General features: G+C 35.2%; 1 pseudogene across 1 annotated transcript in view; it reads left to right on the top strand.

Annotated features, from left to right (window-relative positions):
* Window positions 1-1374: 1374 nt before the first annotated feature.
* The window catches only part of LOC143228391 (uncharacterized), a 79208-nt pseudogene continuing 63495 nt past the window's right edge, over window positions 1375-17087 (top strand). Inside the window, exons 1-2 of the transcript XR_013015325.1 lie at window positions 1375-1622; window positions 1703-1946. The product of XR_013015325.1 is annotated as an uncharacterized LOC143228391 (transcript). The remainder of the gene's footprint in view (window positions 1623-1702; window positions 1947-17087) is intronic.

The raw sequence follows: 17087 nt of genomic DNA, 5'->3' as shown, positions 1-17087 counted from the left end.
AACTTGGCCAGAAACGTTTATAGATTTCGAACATTACAAACCGTTCAATTTCAGTGAATAACCTTGGACGTTAGTATTTCTACATGGATATTAAATTTCTCCATAGGTGAAAAAGTCAGCTTATAAGCGGCGTGAGGCCAGCCAAGCTAGCTAGCTTAATCGAGGTGTAAACAATGTCAACTCATAATTAATTTGCCTTTGTGGACTTGGATCGTGGATAAAATATTTAGTTCTAGACGAGACAGAAGACTCCGTATAGCTTATAAAATTCTTGGATATAAACGAATATTTGTAATAAATATGTAATTACAAAAGTATTGTTGTCTGTATATTGAAATATATTTGTGTTAAGGAAGAAAATTGTGTTTATTAAGCTTGTTGGCAAATATAATAAATTTAATACATATCAACATGCAATTAACTTATAAATTAAAGTGAAATTTTCCAGCTATTTGAAAATAAATAATAATAAATCGGAGATTCAAGATAAATTATAATACGTAACGATACCGGTCAAAAAGCTATTTTAAATTACTAATCACGTGTGCAAAGATTCAAGTAATTCTTAAAAGCTACAGATATTTACTGTTTAAACTCTGTTATAAAATGTATTTTTCTTATTTTAAGTTTAAAACCACCTATTAACTGTTTACCTAAACAGCTAACCGACTTCGTTACTGATCGAAAAAAAATCTTTATTAAACGTTATTTATGCATTTGATTGACAACAGTTTCGGAATTTATTTCGAAAATTTTGGTTTTGAGCCTAGGCCTACAGTTTGCATCAAAGTTAACATGGCCTGTAGCGTGCACTAAATAAACTAATTTGTTATTGTTACGTGGCAGGATATGTGTTACTTTTATATAATAATATAAAAGAACCCGCCCAAATGTACAACATGTCACAACAATATAAACATTACTTCAAAATAGTTATTTTTTCCCCAGATGGAGACAACTTATTTCTGTGACATGTTTTAAAATTGTAGATAATTAAAATGTTGTGTCAATTCCTGTCTGCGTATTTAGTAACAAAATGAAACAAACTGATAGTAAGTTCTAAGTTGTGAAATAATATAAACTGGTCGTAGTAAAGACTTTATAATTTTTTTTTAGCGAAAGTCATATGGACGCTTCCTGCTACAATTTCGATTTTATACAACAGAATCCTACTGCTAAAATACAGTCCTTAAATTTTAAAATCTTGAAAAAACAAAGTTACACGCATAATGAAACAAAAACAACATGGATGCAATACGGGGACTATGCTTATATTCTCTGCTTTTATACCCTAAAGACATTAAGATCTCTTTCTCTCCCTTACGTGCGAATATAGACTCGCCCGTTACCTAGCTGTTCGGTAAGCGTCTGCAAAACTATGTAAAGGTCGTTGTCAGAGAGTTGCTAGTAAGTGTCAAGTGATTCTGTTGCTTCTTTCATCTCCTGTTTTCGTTAAGTAGTTGGAATTATTACTTACCATCCAGATCACATTGAACATGATGTGCTTTTAGTAAACTGGATTTAATTATGGAAAGATTGTTTGCTGTTAATGATTTTTTGATAATAAACTCGTCATCTGGAAGGTATCGTTCTACAGAACAATGTTTGGAAAAAAGTCTACGGTAATCACGTGACTGGTAGAATAACCATCATTTTCTCATATGAATGTTATCCTATATTTCAAGACAATTTATATTTTCAGATTTTCCCTACATACACGAAAAAACGGACACGCACATTTCGATATGCATGGATGGCGATGCAAGCCGGCCTTGGGAATCGGACCTGTCATCCCGTGCGCCAACGGGTTTGTGGGGGCCACTTGCGGACTCTTTCCGCTCACAACAGACGAGCACGTAATGTAAACGAAAATGCTTTAAGTCCACAAAACCGAGAAAGTCAAGGCTCTAGTTCTGATGATTCACTTAACTGGGAAGACTTTTTTGGTAAGTTATTAAAATATTATTATTTTGATTATAATGGTATCAGTTATAATAGCTTTGTTATTGTTTTCTAATTCAGGGAATGTGTTTAGATTTGTTCATAATTTGTATCTAATAGTTAGAAAAGTATTAGGCATTATGTAGTTTTAGTGTTTGGTAAATAGACTGCTTATGTTTTCGACTCTCGGTAATACCGTACGAGTATTACAGTAAATCCAAATTACATTCCATTTAAAATATTAAACGAATGTTGTGGATAATGACAAAGTTACTGACATAACCACTAAAAGTAAATACAATGTTAGCAGTTTTTGGATATGTATTTAATCTGTGTTATTGTTTTCTAACATACTATGAAAAGCATAATAATTTATGCGTGATGAGGCCGAATTTTGGACTGTTCCAAGCTTTTTCTGTTTGTCAGTATACTGCTGTTTGAACTAGTTGTTTCTTCCTGTTATTTAATTCATGTAGCCAAATTGTCTTTGTGGGTGGTCGAACGTTAAGACGTTTGGTTTGTTTTGAATTTCGCGCAAAAGCTACACGAGAACTATCCACGCTAGCTGCACATACTTTTTAAGTGTAAGACTAGAGGAAAGGCACCAGCCGCCACCAACTCTTGGGTTACTCTTTTACCAACGAATGGTGGGATTGACCGTCACATTTTAACGCCCCCACGTCTGAGAGGGCGAGCATGTTTGGTGTGGCGGGGATTCGAATCCGCGACCGTCAGATTACGAGTCGAGTGCCTTAACACACCTGGCCATGCCGGGCCGTGTTAAGATGTCGTGAGTCCTTGAAGTTAGAGACAAGAGAACGGGTTTTTGTCTTTAGACCCGTTGAATTAACTCTTACTCGAATGTGTTGAGGTCAGTTAACTCCAACAGGTGTTTCTCATAACTGTTTTAAAGCTCGTTTCCGATTCTTTAAACATTAAAAAAAGATCTTTGTCGAGGATATGTTATAACTAATAAATCAAACCCTCAAGACATGGTGTTGTTTAACATGATTAATCTTTCGCTAACTTGTCGTGGAGGTTAAACACTCGTCCGAAGTGTATAGGTTGGTAAACCGAGACACTTCTGTAACAGAATATGAGGCCATTTGTTTTAAAATCATAGAATATGCCACGGTGATCTTGTTTTATGCTAGTTTAAAAAATCGTGCTTGTCATAACTAATCAAATTTCGTTGTTAACATGATGACATGAATAACATCATGTGGCCAAACGTCGTCTTCTGATATTTCTTCCTATCGAAAAAAAACAACAAAAATCGTTAACATATCACGTATGTGTTGCTGATTTCTGTGTATGGACCTTCCACATTTTTGCTTTTCTGTACATATACTTCTAATACCCTATTATTTAATTCTATGTTTGTCAGAATGAAGTCATTGAAGTACCATATTTTTGTTGCTAATTTCTGTGTACGAACCATCTACATTTTACTTTTATATACACATCGTAAGTTTTTAATACCTTGTTACTTTTATAGTTTTACTTTTGTTTGTAAAAAGAACCGACCTTATTTTTAGCCGCGACATAATGGCTCTGACTTTTTTTGTTGTTGTTTTTTCAAGTACAAACTTTGAGCTCTTAACTCTCTTCATCTCTTGACCTATTTGTGGTGTAATTACTGTTTTGGACTCGTGAGGTGAAACCCTTTCTATTGGTGTATTTAACTACGCTCAAGGTCCTATAAAGTACTTTAATCCTACTTTAAAAAATTTGAATTTGTGGGTAAGTTCGTAGAGATCTGATGAGAAAGCAAATCAAATTGGGTATACGTGCGTCCACGTTTGGTATTGTAGACACTTAGAAATTTAGTTTAAAATCCTGCCTAAATTTCTGGTGTGTTGGCTATTGAGGATTTCCTCTTGTTTATGTACTTACAATTAGGACGTGAAGAGAGGTTTGTCATGGTTATGGTGCATTCATCTAATTAACTCTAATTCTTTACTAGTTGCTGATATTATTATTAATCATTAATTGATTTATACCCTGAGTTTCGATGGTAATTAATCTCGGTGGATCTATTTTGTTATGGTTATCGTACGCATGATTTAACAAACTATTTTAATACGCAAGGATATTCAAGTTGTACCAACTTATGTGCTAGGTTGATAGGACTAGAACAAGGGATCACTCGTGTGTGTGTGTGTGTGCGCTCGACTCGTAATCTGAGGATCGCGGGTTAGAATCCCTGTCATACCAAACATGCTCGCCCTTTCAGCCGTCAGGGTGTAATAATGTGATAGTCAATCCCACTATTCATTAGTAAAAGAGTAGCCCAAGAGTTGGCGGTGGGTGGTGATGACTAGCTGTCTTCCCTCTAGTCTTACACTGCTAAATCAGGGACGGCTAGCGCAAATAGTCCTTGTGTAGCTTTGCGCGAAATTCAAAACCAAACTAGCATGTTGGGCTGTCGCAGATAGTTAGGCTCTATAACACTTGAAAAATGAATTAACTAGCAATGTTTCACATGGGAAGAAAATTGTACAATCAGTTTATTTTTGTCAGTTATGTAAGTTTGCTGTGACAAAATTTTGTAATTTTTTTCTTGCAACAGAAACATTCGTAAGTTTTTTTTTTTTTTTTTTCGGGTATCCATAACGTGACTCACTTTTAACAACTAGTAATGCCTTTTTTTGTGTTCTTTATCAATGTATTAATCGGTGGTAGTTTTTGATTTAATTAAGGAGTGGTGTTACAGCGCGTAAAAAATGTTTTGGTAATGCCTTTTCGACATCTACGGAACTGCGTTAAACTTGAGAAGGAACTTTGTACCACTACTAGACACACCATAACGTGTTTTAACTGTGATTACCATCCACTGACTTCCACCCTCAAAGGGCCTCACGGTATTGTTTGTGGGCGGAGAGATATTTGATAGCGAACAGACTAGTCGATTTCGACTGCAGAAAACTGTCTTCCATCAATTCTCAAAAACCTATAATAATTGTTGTGGATACATTTGCTTTCTGTGGATTAGAATTGTATGAATGATAGCTTTTACACCAGGATTAGCGATAGAATAGTTTTCCTTATCGGCTTTAGTTGCCACAAAGTAACTAAACTAATGCCAGGGTATTTTACCTTGCAAGAAAAGTGCATATACCTTATCTGCATAGCCCAATACTTGTTTCTCCATAACAATTGGTTAGAGTCCGTAGTAACATGTGATTCATTTTTGTTAAACCTCAAAACTCCGTATCGTTAGAAACGTATCTATAAATTAACACATGCACACGTCTCTAACTCAGAGGCATAAGAACTGGAGCCAAAAAAAGTATATTTACTTTTCTGTTCCAAAAATCTTACTTCTTATTCAGATTTTATAACCATTAGAGCAATTTAACGTCACATCTTTCGTTTTACTTCTAAATTACGGGTTCTTAGTGTAGATTACGGTCAAAACGGCGAGGAATGAAAGAGTGGAGTTTCGATTTACCGTATGTTCTGTGTACAGTTAACAGCAGCAACTCCGCTACCAAATGGTCAGAATTAAACCTAACATACAAATTAGAGGAAGGAAAAACAGCAGGAGATAAAGAAAAGCACAAGGACTTTGGAGAATCTTGGAGCAAAGGGGGGGGGAAGACATTGTTCTAGTGGAGTCGTGCAGTAGGTATAGGGTTAGTTGACATTACCAAAGTATGTTTTATTTCTGGTTATTATTTCCTAAGTGACAAGTATACTTGAATAGTTGACAGAAAATGCAAAGTTCTTGTTGGTTGGGTCGAATAATATTCTGATGTCAAGTGTTGGTTTAGCTGTTGTATATGTCGATAGACAAGACAAATCATATGACAGGATAAATGAACAACCCTGTTGCGAGTGTCACATCTCCTTAAGAGGCTGAAAAATAAGTTATACAGTAGTGCAACTTTAATGGAAATGTAGGTCAGCCAGAGGGATAAACAGGTAAAGTACAGTTAACTTATGTGTTGAACTTGAAGTACCTTCCAAAACTGGCTTGAGTTTACTGTGGCGATGGACCTTTAGGAGTTTGTGAAGAAATGTTATCTAACGACTAAAATAATGCTAGGCTATTTTACGTTGTACGAAATTACTTGTCTGAAGTCTTTGGGAAACTTGAGGCAGTAATTAGAGATTAAAGTATAATGTGTTTGATTATTGACTCCTCATGCGTGCTAAGAAAACTCATTCTGAAATACACTGATATTATGTTACAACACTGTGAAAGGGGATCATGGAATGGTATCAGTAGATGTTTCAAATGTTGCTGCCTCGGTGTCAGTATTGCTTTTGGTACTTGTAAAATCATTACGACAATATGAGAAATGGTTTGATGGTCATGCCATTGTTTCTGATTTTGCACAGAAAAAGCAGAAGATGGTGAATGACATAGGTGTTGGTAAAGGTGTTGGCTAACGCTTACATGTGAAAGATACGACACATTTAATTCGTGTTTTCAATTGATACTACCTTTAGTTGCTGTAATGCTATAAAAATGGTTACCAGATTTTTTTTGCCTTGTTTAGATATGCCTGAAGATTAGAACAACAGCGCAAGGAAAAATGGGTTAAATTTGTGATGAAACCCCCGATGTTGTTTCCTCTAGGTGATTCAGCTTTCGTTTAATTTAAGAAACTGCGTTTTGTTATATCCATGTAAGCTAGCCTGATGGAGGACATTAAATAAATTATTCCCAGCAAGAAAAAGTCTTGAATCTGTCTATACTGTGAAGAAAGAGCTGAAGAGAGATTGTGCTACACTACGCATAAATTAGCACGTTATGGAAGTCACGCTTTTGATTTACTTGGGACAGAACACAGAGGTTTTACCAACAGTGTAATTATAAGAATACTGTAACGTAAAGATGTGGTTATGTGAGGTTATTCATTAATTAACGAATTCTGTGTATCCCTTAGTGAACAACTGAAAGAAATGTTTGTGGAAGATATGACAACTGAAGCTGTGCAGTAAGAATTCAATCAAAACACAGTAGAACCCTCTTCAGACAACCCAGAACTCTGGAAGAATACTGCAGCTAGATATCCAGATCTGTTAGCGACAGCATTAATTATGCTCTGAAATCTAACTGGAAGTGTAACAGTAAAGCGTTTCTTTAGTACATTACGCTATTTTTTGAAGACCAAACCGAAGTGGATTGTCCGTAAATACAATTGAACAACACATGTTAACATATATATATATATATCCACATTAGTGTAGTAAACCTTTTTATACTTTTTATATTGTTAACAAACTAAAAGACAACACAAACTGGTGGGGAAAAACAATTTTTTTCTGTAACGTTCGTTGTTGAGCAAACAGCAATTCAATGGGCTATCTTTTCTGTGTCCACTACGGGTATCTAAGTCTGAATTTTAGCGTTACAAGCCTTCATACTTACCGCTTAGCCATTGGGGTCTTGTTTTGGAAGGTTTTGTAATTAGCTGTATTTTTTTTACACTGAGAGATTTACCATCTGGAAATACTTAATTTTTATTTAAGATTGATCATGTTTAATTTAAAGTTGCGGCGAAATAGGCGTGCATACAGTTTATGTTCACTACGAAAGTTTTTATTACACTAGAAAAATAGAACTTTATTTGTTTTTAAGCACTTTTGATTTTTTTTTTCCCTGAAAGAAACCCGATTTTTAACTCAAATTATTGCCATACCGATGTTTACACAATGTGCTGTAACTTCGGCTCTCACAACCCAAACCAATAATTTTGCTTTGTTAGTCAATCTAGCAATTTCACCCGACTTTGTTAACCTTTATCCGTTGATTAAAAAATGTTCACCCAATTTTGGTAACATTTATTCATTGATTTAAGACATTCAACCCGATTTTTAACAATTATTGATATGATTGAAGAAAAAACGTAGAACCCCTAGCCGTTCGTGAGCAGTTGTTGTTTACATGGGTTAGACAGCCATATCATTTTTGTCTTTGCATCTTCAACTTAAATTTACGTTTTGCTTCAGAGTTTTTACTCGATTTTTTTAAAGAAATAAGAAATGACTTCTTATTTTGGATCAACCCTTCCTTTGCGGCTTGTGTAAACTTGTCTACCATTCCGTGGGCAAAACTCGCGAATTTTTGCGTTGGGCCATTCAAAATGTTGCCCCTAAAATGTTTGCATCATATGAACTCAACTGCAGTCGCTTATGCTAACGTCATAAGATGTCAACCGCAGTTGAAGGATTAAGAAGCAAACCGAAAACAACTAGTTAGCGTAATTTCACAGAAACACGACGAAACAGTTAATGGAGTATCTACTAGGTAGAAACTGTGGCAGGGTTTTTTTTGCGAAATTACTACAGATCTGTGTGAGGCTTTTATTCTGTTTCATGAACCCAATTCACTACTTAGACAAAACTGGTGACTAATACCTCATCAAGTTTAACGAATATTTGTGAAGTCATAGGACAGGTTACGACGAACAGAATGTGTGTTTGTATATATATATATATATATATATATATGTGTGTGTGTGTGTGTGTGTATATATATATATATATATATACTAAGGACTTAAAATGTTTGCATCATATGAACTCAACTGCAGTCGTCTATGACTAAAATATATATATTATATAAATTATATATAAATTTTTAAGCCATAAACAAAACATATTAAAAATAATCAAAAACACGCTCCGTATTTTTAAAAACATCCTAGGGTACAAGCTACAACGTGGGATTATAAAATGTATTCTAGGCTTTGGAGGTGACTATGGAAGTAGGACCCACATTGTGATGGAGATACACCGTTTATCAGTCTTAACCTCCAATTCGCTAGTCTCACATAAAAATGTTAGAAATTAGGAGAGCGAGATGTGGGTGCTGAAGCCCACAACGTCCCACATCTATATCACCTTATACTGCCTGCAGACAGTTGTGGGAAGGTGACTGCTCTCCCAAGTTAAAATAAGAAAAAGAATAAGATAAAAAGATGAACAATAAATAAATAAAAAATAAGGAAAATATGTTATTGGTAAATAAATGTAGCTGATCTGTGCCTAATTTTAAAAGTTACGATTGTTCTAGGCCTGGTATGGCTAGGTGGTTAAGGCACTCGACTCGTAATCTGAAGGTCGCGGGTTCGAATCCCCGTCACACCAAACATGCTCACTCTTTCAGCCGTGGGGGTGTTATAATGTAGCGTCATATCCACTATTCGTTGGTAAAAGAGTAGCTAGCCCAAGAGTTGGCGGTGGGTGGTGATGACTAGCTGATTTTCCTCTAGTCTTGTACTGCTAAATTAGCGCAAATAGCCCTCGTGTAGCTTTGCGCGAAATTCAAAACAAACCAAATCAAACGATTGTTCTAAACACCAGCATTTTTTTTCCCTCAAAACATGCACCTTTTTAGAGTCACGGTGGATGAAAGGCGTGTTTTGGGTCGTATTTTCTTAATGGATACCAGTTAGTTTAGTCCTTTTATGGTAGATGGTGTCCTTAGAAGACAACAGACTCTTAATTAATATCTTGGATCAGAGATTTCATACTAATTTTGGTCATGCAAATAGGTTGCAAGTGACCTGATTATCATGCTTGAACTAGTATAGCATACTTTTATTTCAACATGTAATTAGTTGACTAAGAGATGTCTGATTTTTTTGAAACACTTGAGTCACATGAAAGATTTCTTTATTACGACACCAAACTTTATTCATAGCAACTCGTACTTATTGTGTTACTGTATAGAGTTTTTTGTATATCACACTTGATATAATTCTTCTATTCCGATAATATTGTCACTTCTGCTAGAGTTGTCCGTAAGTATTCCTTGACATTATTCATGTTAATTAAACGAATGTAAAAATGCATTTTTATACGGCTGTAATCCAGTTTAAAGACCTACTACGTCTTTGATTTTCATTGTTCATTCACACACATTCATGACAAACACTTAATTGAAAATCACATTGAAAATGGATTACCTAATTCCAGTTCATCACACATTGAATCGTTTCATTCTACTCGCTCATTGCAGGATAACATTGCAGACAGTCATATTGGGTAATTTATTCAAGTTATTTCACTTAGTAGGGTTAAAAAAGTGTTTATAATAAAGTATGTGAGTTAAAAAATGGGGGTTTGAAATAGTTCTTTTACAAACCCGAGAGTTAATGGCATTTTGGATGTTATTGATTCGGAATGAACTGATTTGTGAAAGCTAGTTTCGCAGAACTACAAAGAATAACACAAGCACGGTCAATAAACATTTCGCTAGTTCTTTTTTGAGAGAGATTCGGCAAAAGAGCGTATCTCGAGAAAGCTACCAATGGACATGTTGCTTTGATTGTTTTGTTATGATGACGTTTCGGGATATTTGAATAATATATAAATCAAATGTGCCCTGTAATAAAAGCATTCCATATAGCAATGTTTCACAGTCAGAAATGCAAAATATTTTAAACCTTCCCACTTATAATTGTCGCAGTATGACATTACTTGTTTAAATAAAAGTAACAGTAGGTAATTTTCATTCGAGTAGCCTTTCTCCCTCAGTGACACAGCGATATGTGCGGAGTGACACGCGAGAAACCGGGTTTCGATACTCGGGCAGAGCACGGATAGCTTATTGTGTAGCTTTGCGCTTAACGACGAAACAAACATTCAGAGCATCCATTTTAGTCGAGGCGCGATGAAGGTGCCGGTAAAACCTTTATCGTAACTGTTATGACGTCATATCTGTGAATACGTCCAGATGAGATTTGTTTATAACAGTTTTAAAACAACAAGTGACGTTAATGAGGATCTTCGTATTCGTTTCTCGCCTATAATAAACGTAACAAATCTCGGACAACTGCGTTCTGATTACTACGTTCCTTTGAAATTTGGTTTTCCGATGAGATGATTCGACGATACCAGTCGTGGTTAGGTTGAGAAGAAGGGTTATTCCCCTACCTTATAAAAACAATAAAGAGTAGCCTTGTGATGACGTAACAGTTTTGCTTTGTGAGTTGTAAAGCTACTCTATAACCCAGTGTCGGGCTACATATATTATTGTATACTCTAAATCCCAGTAAGGATTTGCTTCCCGCCAAATCTGAAATGTTTATGCTTTTTTAATTGCTTTATATTCTTCGTTTCTATTAAACCCCAGTTCTTAAGTGTACACATTCAAGGAAACTGATTCTAATGTGGTTCTCACCTTCAAAAACCAGCGGTTGAGAACCTTCACTAGAGGTTTCAGATGGATGAATTGTAAGCTCGAGAGAATACTTTTTGTATTCTGATCGCGAGTCGTGAGCTACACTTTCATGTTTCAAAAATACAGTAAGACCTATTGCTTCTTTATCAATATTTATCGAAATATTCTTCGAATGCTATTATTATTTTGAATTAGCTGTACAGTGGCACATTCAGCATTCTTGTTTTTAATAAAAGACCAATGATTAGATGAGGAGAAAGTCACGCAGGTAACTCTATGTGCATTACTTGTACGGAATAAAAATCTAGAATATACAGAATTAATTGATAAGACACTTTAAGTTTATCATTTGACTGTAAAGGTACAAACCAAAATTACACAAGTGACTTTTACTCTAAAGAAAACGCATTTCGTGTATGCCAGTGTTAGAAAGTGTCTGTGTGATTTTGTTTAAAAAGCTCGTAAACAAGGATCTCACAGTCCATATCTTTGGAATGTTTATGTTGCGGAAAAAAGTTATGGATTGTGAACATTTCTTCATTAGTTATTTTGCAACTTTGAATACTACAAAAAATTAACATATTCTGATCAGACGTATTCACCAGTACATATTGTTTTTTTGGATTTGTGATTTTCGTGAAACAGTACTCTCTGACGAAATTAAAAAGTATCAAACATACTTTGTGGAAACCATGTTTTTAAGTGTTCTCGCATGCCATTGCCAGATTAGAGAAACCTAACACTGAGTACCTATTCAACAACAATAAAAGGTCACAGGTTCTGCAGATTATAAAATGTAGGAATTGTACCTCAACATGAGGAAGATAAACACTAGTTTTGTAGGAGTAGGAGAGGCTATTATTATAAAACAATGGGAAGGAGAGAAGAAAGTACAGTATGGCGTGTCTAGAACTGGCGGTAAGCCAGTCTTTGTTCTGGCAAATAGTGAATAAAATAAACGTAATGTGTTAAACTTTGGCTGTCACTGTTTTAAGTAGACGAAATGCAACAGTAGAAGACAATTTTTTTATATTTTAGCAAGAAGAAGATATAACGTTTTACGTTTTTCTTCCAACATGAATTACTTCAACTTGTTTTTTTTTTTTTTTACAGTGTAATGCTTACGTGATAGAAATACTGGCAGATACAAAACGTGGTTGGTGTACTTTTATGATGATAACAACAACAATAGTTACAATAACAACCTGAATTTAGTTTCTTCTAGTGTTGTAATTCCACTGACGAAAAGCTGGAAAGTGTGTGGGTTAATAAAATATTAACGTGTGATTTCGCTTATAAGGTTCTTTTTACGTTAACTAGAAAACCGCTGTAATTAGTGTGACAGTATGCGCCGATATGTAAACCGGTAAAAATAAATTCATGGAATGCAATACAGGAAAAACAACAACAACAACAAAAAAAGACACGTCCCCCGCTAGTACAGCGGTACGTCTACGGATTTATAATGCTAAACTGGGGGTTCGATTCCCCTCGGTGGGATCAGCAGATAGCCCGATGTGGCTTTGCTATAAGAAAAACATACACACACGAAAAAGAAGGAAAAAAAAGCTATAATAATTCCCTTTTTTGCCGAAAGCTATTTGGATGGGTTACCTGCTCGCAGAGTAGTGAGTTGTCTGTCGGTCAGTAGATACTAAAGTGACATTGTAAAAGGGGCGCCTAACGCTGTAAGTTGTAGTGTTGGGACGTCAGTAAAACTTGCATACACCATGAATCACGAGAAGAATTATACATTGTGTAAGCTACGATACAGCATGACATATGAACTTCAAAAGCAGGACAAAATTATAATATGATCTTGGTTTTATTAATTCTTGAAACAGAACACTTTCGGGGACCCAGCGGAAGTAGTATGGTATAATAGTACTCGGTGTTTGTCTTGAAAATGCGCGCGGACTTTTCAACAGATGTAAATAAAAAGCATATGTAAATATACTTTAATAGCACTTTGTACATGAATATATTAAGCTTTCGAAAAGGTCGTAGAATAACATCGTTATTTACTGATAGTAATAAGTACGGTGAAGTTTAGCCCTAACTAAACTAAAGCTGGAAAGGTAAACAAGGTAGTGCTAATATATCGAATATTAGCCTACTTAATAAAGGCTTAACTAATGTTAGGCTTAAGACAAGTGGACTTAGATTTTGGTGTGTGATTATGCTAGATATCCTGTATTTAAAGAATTACTATTGCAACAAAAATACTTATTTAATTGCAAGTATTTTGTGGGTCTCTGCTAGTAATAAAATAATTATGTTATACTGATGTAACTCAGCATATTGACATATCTTATAATTACAATAAATATAGCCTATACCACGGAAAAGTAAAATTCAAAGGAAACACATTTAGCATCGGCAACCAACATGACACGCCCCCTCGAAAAAAAAGTGCACACTAGCACATTGCTTTAAATGCTAGAAAATATTATAGCAAATAAACATTATTTTCATATATGTACGTGTATGAGCAATGTAGTATTATCAGATAAAACTGTAGGATTATTCGATTTGACTGTTCAATCACTTCGAAACTATAGTACATTAAAGTTGGCATTATAACAGACGTTACGCTATTATATTGATATAATATTAATCCAGATAACAATTACGTTGGCTAGTTATTAGGCAAGCATCATTACAAAGAAAGATAACAATGTATGTAGTCTAGTATTTTGTGTCCAAAATATGAATATCAGAGTTCATGGTTCGAGTCCTGTTTCCGCAGAGATGTGCTCTGCATTTTGGAACCGAGAGCACATCAATTCGACCGGACAGTCGTAACCGAAGATTTTGCGATGGCTCTGTTTACTAGGTGCTGTCTCTTTAGCCTGTGATTTCGAAATTAGACGGAGCTGTATGCATAGCCTTTGTGTAGATTTGTGTGAAATTCTTAAACATACAGAAAAATAATCCTTACAAGCCAAAGGCACAATCGTCTTTAAAGTTACCTCTAGCTGACTGTTTATAAACGCTTGAAAAATAACTAACATCACCAAAAACAATAATAAGTTGTGATTATGTGTTCTTCTTTACCGGCTTTACTTGGTTAAAATAAATACTAGCAACTATATTTATCTAATTAATAAATGAAACGTGTAAAGACGGTAATGTAGCCCGATTAGGATGGCTCATACAGTATTTAAATAATTTCATATCGTGGTAACGTAGATCAGTTTTTATCGTGTAACTTTAACATTTGCGTCTAGAAGATCTGACGTCATTTGGGTGTATTTCTTAACAATTCAATTTCCTATAAAACAACAAACGCAGTTTGTACTCTCTAATTGTATTCGAAAGAAATATCTACTATCGCCGAAGAGCCTAAGTTAGATACCAAGAGGTTGTTGTTAGTAAATAAATTGTTGTATTCAGCACTTCTCTCTCCAGAAGGGCAACGCCGAATTCCTTGCTTTTGGCTTAACATGGCCAGGTTATTTGGGCCCTCGACTCGTAATCTGAGGGTTCGAATCCCCGTCCTTCCAAACATACTCGCTCTTACAGTCATGAGAGCGTTATAATGTGTCGGCTAATCCCATTATTCTTTGGTATAAGAGTACCTCAAAAGTTAGCGGAGTGTGGTGACGACTAAACTGCCTTTCTTCTAATCATTCGCTGTTAAATTAGGAACGATTAGCGCAGATAGTCCACGTGTAGCTTTGCGCGAAATTCAAACTAAACTACGTCAAACAATTCCCTGCTTCTAGTAAACAGAGTTTGTGCACGTTTTAGGAAATCTTGAACTATTTATACTGGTACCGATTTACTGTTGTGTATCCAAACAAGTAGTTGCTACGCATGCTGATATGCAAGCCACAGTGCTCAAGACAAGGATCCATCCACAACAGACGAAACAAGTATAGGTATAACCCTGACAAGCTTGGTTGAGGGGTGGAACAGCCACCTAGACGGTTTGTTAGGATTTTTTTTTATGAATGATGTGGTAACTTGACAAGTACCATCGAAGTACGAAAGGATTTTGTGAAAATGAGGTGGGGTTGTGAGAGAGGATATTTGTCAATGGTCAAGTCGTGGCAGAGACAAATCGTACCTTTGTTACTTGGTCATGGAATCGTTGAGAAGGTCGTGCTAACTGTGATAAGTTTATGGGACGGTTTTTTTTATATTTTTATTTTTTTTGAAGGAAGAAAGTGATTATTACGGCAGGTTAGAAGTTCCCCCAAATTTACGAAGATTCACAAAAGACATTTTTCTGAGGTATGAAATAACTCGTAGTGTCCAGTACTTGTTAAGTCGTGGAATAAAATTCTGTTTATTTGTAAAATAGACAAACCAGACTTGTGCTGAAATTACTTTCAGTTTGAATTTAAGTACAATGTTAAACTTTAGAAAAACGTGTTTACGTAATGTTTGTTTCTGAATTTCGCGCAAAGCTACTCGAGGGCTATTTTCGCTCGCCGTCCTTAATTTAGCAGTGTAAGACTAGAGAGAAGGCAGCTAGTCATCACCACCCGCCGCCAACTCTTGGGCTACTTTTTACCAACGAATAGTTGGATTGAACGTCACATCATAACACCCCTACGGCTGAAGGGCGAGCATGTTTGGTGCGACCGGGATTCGAACCCGCGACCCTCGGATTACGAGTCGAACGCCTTAACACACTTGGCCCAGCCGGGCCGTGTTTACGTAATCAATCGTTTCTAAAACATTTTATTTTGTATCCACTGTCTTCGTAAATACAGTCTGATAGGCTTTGGTGAAATCAACGTGTTAAATAAAACAAAAGCCATTTGTTTGGAACATATCCCCACAAGAAATTCTCGGCATAGGATACACTGTTGCTGATCCAGATAATGTGGGAACTTATGACCGATATGTGTTTTATCTGTATTTGCAGGTGTTTAACGAATACTTGACAGTTATTAATGTGTTGTTTTTTTTTGCAAAATAATAATGTTTTAAGTAATTCACAATGTAGTTTTATTAAGTACCTCAACTGAAAAGTGTCTGTTGGCAATTACAACAAAGTTTATCAAGGCACATGGAGCCAATAAATATGTCTTATTTTGTGCCATAGATATGTACTATGATAGCGTTAATCATACAGTTTTTACTTTTCAAATTAATCGTTGTGGTATACGTATTACCTCATATGACATCTTGAAATTTTATTTAGATAACAGGCAGTGTTTTACTTCAATTAATGGTATAAAGTTTAATTTCCATAATATTCATTGTAGAGTTCCTCAAAGCTCGGTCATTGGTCCCCTTATTTATTATTCGTGTTAACAGTTTAATATCTGTATATTGTCTCAATGTCGAGGATATGACTTGTTACAGAAGCAGGTTCTCTTGTTAAGTGTTACAAAACAGTGAATGATCAGTTACTTTCTATCGCTTCTTGCCTTACTGAACACTGCCTAGGTATAACTATTTGTAATATATGTATATATGGTTATTTTAAAGGAATAGGTTAATGCCGATTACAATATGAACGTAAATGCATTATTCAGGGTTGATTCAATTAGGATTCTCGGAGTTGTTATTTAGGACAGCCTTAAATGGAATCATAAGTAGAAATAACTCGCCCAAAAATTGCTAAAATAGAATGTATTATGACATGGTGTAAGAATGTGTTTCCACTTCAAGCACTTTGTAAAATTTGTTACGCCATCTTTTATAGTCAAATGACTTGTATAATAAGTTTATGGAGTACAAATTTTTATGCATTAAGACCAATCTGATTATTTCAAAAGATAGCCCTAAGACTAATGAGTGGTCTCTTATATAGAACATATGCGACTAGCAAATGTAAAGAGTTTTTTAACAATTTATCAAGTTTGTGTTTAGCGATTCATTTGTATTGCAAAATATATTACAATATTTAATCTTGATATGAGCTTAACCCTTTCCAGAGGAAGTTTATATTCCTTTTGGCAAAAAAAAAAACAAAATAGAAACATCTTATGTTCATCAGGTAATTCCACTTTGTGCTCCAAGTACTTTTATTATTCGACTAATT

The sequence above is a fragment of the Tachypleus tridentatus genome, chromosome 10, assembly GCF_004210375.1.
Source record: "Tachypleus tridentatus isolate NWPU-2018 chromosome 10, ASM421037v1, whole genome shotgun sequence".
Taxonomy (NCBI): Eukaryota; Metazoa; Arthropoda; class Merostomata; order Xiphosura; family Limulidae; genus Tachypleus; species Tachypleus tridentatus.
Note: the sequence above shows the minus strand (reverse complement) of the source record. Positions and strands in the feature narration are given on the sequence as shown.